This window comes from Chrysemys picta, unplaced genomic scaffold, assembly GCF_011386835.1.
Source record: "Chrysemys picta bellii isolate R12L10 unplaced genomic scaffold, ASM1138683v2 scaf1914, whole genome shotgun sequence".
In the NCBI taxonomy this organism is placed as follows: Eukaryota; Metazoa; Chordata; order Testudines; family Emydidae; genus Chrysemys; species Chrysemys picta.
Window position 1 is genome coordinate 1 of NW_027054619.1, and position 7,012 is coordinate 7,012.

The 7,012-nt window shown below is 45.2% G+C and overlaps 1 long non-coding RNA gene across 1 annotated transcript; it reads right to left on the reverse strand.

The window, feature by feature from the left end:
- Positions 1 to 6: 6 nt before the first annotated feature.
- LOC135980130 (uncharacterized) lies at positions 7 to 5,770 on the reverse strand. Its single transcript, XR_010597349.1, has 3 exons — positions 5,626 to 5,770; positions 3,070 to 3,277; positions 7 to 2,581 (listed from the first exon to the last, which is right to left on the reverse strand). It is a non-coding gene; the product is annotated as an uncharacterized LOC135980130 (long non-coding RNA).
- Positions 5,771 to 7,012: the final 1,242 nt, after the last annotated feature.

The window sequence follows — 7,012 nt, forward strand, 5'->3', positions numbered from 1 at the left end:
AGCACACCAGCATAGCAATTGACAAGTGATCGCCTTAGCCTCCTTTCCCATTTAAGGGAGGGGCGACAAGTTCGATATCTTCCTTTCCCGGGGGTACGAGTGCCAGTGGCAGTAACCACTGACTCATCTGTCGGGGGACTTGCAATTGCCGGATTTTGCACCAGGTCCAGCATGTCATTAGGCTGGTAACAAAACCCACTACTATTTGGCACCCCAAGATTACTATGATGGGGTGTAGGCAGGGCCGGCTCAAGGCACCAGCAAAGCAAGCAGTTGCTTGGGGCAGCACATTTGCAGGGGTGCAAGAATCCAGCATGGGAGCTGAGAACGAACAGGGGGCCCTGGGATCTGTAGTTCCTTGGTTAGCTCCCTGCCTATAGAGCCAGCCCTGGAGCAGGTAAAGAACTACATTTCCCAGCATTCCCTCGGCCGCTAGTAACAGGAAAGGGACGGGGAAGGAATATGGAACTGAAACCTGCAGCTTACTCTGAATGGTAGGGACAGAGCCAGCTCTAGGTTTTTTGCCGCCCCCCACACCAGCCCTTGACTCCCCCCTCACCCCTGTGTTGCCCAAGCCCTGGACTCTCCCCCACCCATGAACCCTGCCTTCCCAGATCTGGCCCCCACCTGCACTCCCCTGCTGCCCCAGACCTGGCCTCTCCCTCCACCTGCAACTCCTGCCACCCCAGCCTTGGGCTCTCCCCCAAAGAAAGAATTGGGTGAACTAAATGGACAGTGCCCCTCTCTATCTGAAGCCTAGCAAGGGAGGTATGTGGATCCCACTAGAATTTAAAATGAACAGTAAGGGAGGGGAGGCTCTGCTAGACTGGGCAGCTTTAAATACAATACCAGGTACGTAGGAGGATTTCCACCTCTGAGCCATGGAAGCAGAAATTGACTTTTCTTTTCCAGATTTAGCTAATATTCAGAAAGGGAATCTAGCACCTGCCTTCCAGATTTGAACACCTCAAAATTCAGGAGTGCTCAAGCTCAATTTGGGCAGCTGTTACTTCATTTCTCCCAAATCTAATATACTCATCCACTGTAACTTGCTGTAGAAAAAGGAGAATAAATTGAGCAAGAAATGCTTCCCAGTGGTTACTAGGACTGGAATTGCTATTTTCAACAGCCATTGCCTTTTTTTTTCTTTTTTTAATTTTAGTTTTATTTGTTTAAATGGAAGACAATGATATTGCATTTCCCATAGAAACACAGAAAGGAACAAAAGAATAATAAAGGCACCTCAACTTTTCCTCATTTATGTAGGACAGTCTTATAATATGCATCCAGATATCCTCCAATCACACAAGCTGAAAATTGTTCCACTTTACTGCAGTTCTGTAACCATATGGGAACCAATCCTGTCTGTGTTCTGTGCACATCGAAAATTCCTGCTGAATGACCGGCCCTGGGAGCGAGTTACCAGTCACCCAGGGCTGGGGCGGCAGGAGGGTGCAGTTGCGGGGGAGAGCCCAGGGCTGGGGTGGGGGACAGCCAAACAATTTTTTGCTTGGGGCAGCAAAAAACCTTGAGCCGGCCCTGGGTGTAGGGCCAAATTCAGGATGCCTATGCCAGTGGGGGACCATGCCAATAACACTTCCCACCAGTGGTGCGACAGGTCCTGGCCAATTCTTGCAAATACCCATTTAATTTCATTGGCATTATGATGCACTGTAACCATGAGTCTGCGCCCTTCCTGTTTTGCAGTATGTAACTGGGTGTACAAGCAATGTTTGTAAAGCAGTTAGATCCATTCCAAGGGGAACAGGAGTACAATAGAATACAAAGTATAAGACACTTTTAACTGACTATATTTAAATTCAGGTACATGAAATTCAAAGTCACGTACCCTAATTGCTATAATATGACAGAAACATTTAGAACATAACTTCAATTGTTTACCAATACCTCAATGTTAGTAGCATCCAGCACTCCAACTTCTAATCCAGTTCCACCCAAAGCAGTTCAATACATTTACTGGGAGCCTTTTCTTTAGGCTACCTACCCCTCCTGGCTACCAGGGAAAATCCAATAATCTTCAGCAGTTCCCATGGAGATAGTATTAGGGCAGCTATACCTTCCCTGGGCCTTTCTTTTCTTACATCCAATGTCATACAACACCCAGGTGCATTCAGCTGGGCTTGCATGCTGGAAGTTGACTAAGAACTAATAACTGGCAAGTCTTATTCTTTTAGTAACCAATGTTTTTACATACCCTTTTTTCCCTTGGTAATTTCACTTTGTACTGTAAAACTTTTTATGTCCATCCTTTTATTCCCACCAACAGAAACATCTTGTGTCTCATGCATATTTTACTTTTAAATGTGCCTTTATCACCTAAGGATGTTTCCCTGTTGACAGACTGGCGTTTCTGTAAATATAGTTAAAATGCTTGCTCATCCTTTTCTGCCTAATGCAGTATTTTCTTGTTTTGTAACACAATACAAAGCAGTGCTAGCAACGAGACAAACAACACAAGACAAAATGCAAAACATAAAACACAAAACACAAGTTTCGTCATGACAATAGAGCTATGGTATTCTGGGAGGCTCTTCAGCTGGTATCAGTTTTTCCTGATTTTCTGAAAGACAAAAGAACATGTTTTGGGGTGGCAGATTATTGCTTAAAATATCCCTTCCTTTTACAAATATCCCTGCTGATTACAGGCAAAACCAGAGGAATTACCCTCATACTTTCCTGTGTTTTTGTTCTACGGGACAGGACAGGTTTCAATGCCTCCTATCTTTTAAGGGTTATGGGGAAATTATCCCACTGTTTAGTTATGAAACTTATGAGGTGGTGGACCTCAGTTTTCCTTCTTATACAGCAGACCAAGTTTGTAATGTTTTTCCTGCTGGGCTAAGCTTTAAGTTTATTCACAGGTAATAGCTGAGAAGCATCATTACCATATAACCTTAAAGATTTTTCAAAAAATCATACACACTATACATTGTTACACGGGTACTTATTAACGTTAAATGTATCCCAATGTTTAACATTAGCATCAAATCTATTAAAAGCTTCAGATTTGAGCACTGCATACACACACAAAAAGAATGTTTTTCCTACTTAGGGTTAACTTGTCCCTCTCTCATTTTTAGGTTTGACTTCTTTTTCCACCTTCCTCCATCAGTAAGGTAACTGGCATTTTCACAGAGGCTTTCTGGCTTCCTTTTGGATCCAAAGCCATCAGCACTTCAGAGACCCTGACTTAAAAAGGACACAATCGACTTCCACCCGAGTTTTGCTTTCTCCTGTTTCCAAAACATACAGAACTCTGAAAAAGAAAACACAACCTATTGTGGCTCCCTTTAGAGCCCTAACAGGATTTTAGATAAGTAGCATGCTTTGTTGGCATTTCTTTTACCCCTTCTACAATATACACTGCACATGTCCTGGGAAACGTGCACTTTCCTTTCATAGTTTAACTTTTATAACACTCGATTAGCCATATCAATTTGTACAAAAGGTGTAACTGTTAGCTCTGTGTGAACACAAAAGTTTCATCAAAGTGACAGTCTGATTACTCAGAGCCACCTTAAGGCTCAGTGTTTCTAATATCAGAGGGGTAGCCGTGTTAGTCGGGATCTGTAAAAAGCAACAGAGAGTCCTGTGGCACCTTTAAGACTAACAGATGTATTGGAGCATAAGGCTTCGATGAAGTGGGCATTCACCCACGAAAGCCTATGCTCCAATACATCTGTTAGTCTTAAAGGTGCCACAGGACTCTCTAGTGTTTCTAATGTTGCTTCTCTTTTGTGCACCTCACCCCTGCTGTTGCACCAGAGGGGCACTGTCTTTTTTTAATCTTTTATTCTTTTACTACGGCTCTTATCTGCTATTTTATTACCACAAAAAAAGGATCCAGAATTTCTCCCCCTTCTCCGGGTTTAACTGCCCTGCTGCAGCCAGGACTTTGGCCTTTAAAAAGATATTGAACTTTAGAAAGCATTAGGGTACCTTAAGGGTTAAACGCTAAACACCAAAGCCAAACACCACTTGTTACCTGTGTCTGGCAAAAAGTGTTTCTCAGTTTTGCTCCTTCGAATGAAAGACTCAGATGGCTTTTTAGTGGTGTTATTTAAAACCAAAACAAAACAAAAACCAATTTATCTTAAATCTACAAAACGGAATTTTACAAGTCAGGAGTGTTCGCCTACAAACATTCCACACACTTACACAATTTATCTATACACACACAGAGAGATACAAGCATACTCTTCTGCTTAAAATCCCTTACACCGCTTTAATTTTTACACAGCTGTACATAGATTACATTGCTATACATTTGGGGTCAGGTAAGTTCCAATAGAAACTCCTTACGTTCTTCATCAACTCAGATTTCACCATTCCAAGTACTGTCCCAGCATCTGAATTCCCCATGCCTGTACTTACTCTTCTCCTTACTCCTGCACCTATGCCCCTCAGGGCTCCCAACCTGTTTTCCAATTTCTATCTGTTGCCTGCCTGCTTGTCTGGGCCTGATCCTGTTTTCCTCGCTGAACTGCCCCTTCCCATGGGCACAGGCTTTGTCCCACTAACCATTTAGCAAGGAGGGTGGGCTCAACTAGCCCCCACCCCTCCTGCTCCCTTTTCTTTGTTCCCTTTCTCTCTTGTTGCTCTGGGGTGGTCATTCTGCCAGATAGGTAGCGACCCTTTCTGACACAAAGCACACGTTCTTTGCTATTGTTTACTGAGTTAGACTCTATCAGTTCAGATCTGTTACCTGCACACAATAGGGCACCCACCTTTTCCAAGTTCCTAGGGCTCCAGGCAAAAAGAATTTAACTTTACCCCTCCGTGGGCTCCAGGCTCTACTCCTCCATGGGCTCCGGGCTCTACCAATTCTCTGTGGACTCAGGGCAAACACTCCTTTCCCTTTGGACTCAGGGCACAATTTTTTTTTTTGCAGGTTTACAGGGTCTTTTACCAGAGTCAGAGCCTTACACAGTAATATCCTACATAACTTCTATTTCTTAACCATCACCAAAAACAGACTGCACATGCTACACATACACTGCTCACCACGCCCAATAAGACAGAGGAACTTTTCCTGATGGCCAGTCAGAATCAGGTCCATCTGGGGGACTCCAGTTTCTGCACAGTGTCATTGGCAGAGTATTATGGTCTGGCAGCTCTGATCTTTGGGGCTGTGTCCTGGAGTTGGTTCCCTGTCTCTGGACATAATTTCTCCACTCAAGCAGGCAATTGGCCTCAGTTTTGAGTCCCAGTAATGGAATGTATCCGTATTTCAACTCACAAACTGCGACACGGGAACTTGTAGGGAGCGACCCCACCCCGCCGTCTTTTATCTCCTACTGCAATGGACAAACTACAAACTGTTTGTACCATCCGTCTCCTTCCTCTCCACCACTCCTCGCTGGGGTCTCCAAATTCTGTTACCCGGGGTTCTTTCAACTCAAAGCTCTTGGTAACTTTACTCTGTGTGAGGACGTGTCAGGAAATAAATCAGGGGAGACACGGCTGTCCGACCGATAGATGGCTGGCCAAACAGGACAACACAAGAGTGCTTTCACTAAAAGGTAAACTTTACTACTCTCAAGCTCTTACACACCTCCGCAACAAGATTAGTAAAACACCCCCAACCCTTGATAATTACCAAACCTGAGTGTGGCTTTCAAGTGGCACAGTGGCAGCCCGTCTGCCGCTGGGGAACACAAGATGCATCCAGAGGGAGAGACCAGTCCCGAACAGTCCCGCCTATCTCAAGCTTTCCCCCCTTATTTATACATTAGTAATACAATGACATGTCCCTTAAAGAAAACTTGTTAAGTAAACAGTTTCAAGCAAGAGGTTCCTTTTGATTATTGATTAACTAGGTGTGGTTTTTTCCAGAGTCTGCAGCTCTGTGACCCCAATAGACATTCCTGCTCCTTTAAAATGCATGTATCAGCAACTTCAACACAATTCTTATCAGGAGGGACTCAGGGTCAAGCTGCCCCTTCTGTGGCACCCCAAAACCCCCTCCTGCCTTGGTCAAGCTGAGTTTGTTGACTGGCCAATTTACAGCTTGCTGACTAAGTTGCATTTTAACAATAAGCCATAGTGGTTTTAAACACTGTACTGGTTTGCCAAAGTCTCCCCGTACACTGGAAGCTGGAGCTGGTCGTGCAGACCCCTAGAGCATGTGGGATTGACATAACTCTTGCAAACTAGCCACCAGGCCTGACCTTCTTATTTGAAATTCAAGCTTTCCTTCTCCCAAGCGAACCACCCGATGAGCCCGGCCTGCTGCATTACCGCACAGAAAGGGGACATGATTGACCCAGCATCAGCCAGCAGAAGCATGGCCAAGGAAAGGACAGATCACAGGGCCACTGAGTCCAATTCTCCACCCTCTCCAGGGCCACTACAGTGCTCCGCTATCCCACTGTATGGAATTATCCAGCAGCCACATCTCCGCTAGGCACAACTCCTCAGCACGGGAGCATGTGGAAAGTGTAGCAGGCTCAGACAGGTGTGCGCTGGCATTAGCATCTCAGTGAGATGTCTTCACCCCAGGGAAGATGAACACAGACAGTGACAAAATATGTGGGCTGCTCCCTCCCTCCATGCCACTGTCTTTCCCGTCCCTCTTCCCCACGCTGGAGAGGCTGCGCTATGGGGATGGTTAAGGCTAGGTTGGACAAACCCTTGGCTGGGAATGTCTAGGTTTACTAGGCCGTGCCTCAGTGCAGGGAGCTGCTGGACTGGATGACTTTTGGGGGTTCGTTCCAGCCCCACATTTCTATAAGTCTATGATTAACCCATTCTGGACCAGAACCATTATTAACACCAATAAGGACCCAGAACAATCGGTTCCAAAGACGTACTGGGGACAAAAAGCATCCACATAAGACAATCAACATAGAATAACACTATGCCATGGAAAATCGCTTCCAAACCCAACTTCAAGTTCCCGTTCTGGGCAATAAGCACCTTTGTTGATAGAACGGCACAGAACGCTCGGTTCCAAACAGGCACAGGGGACCAAAATGATTCACATAATACA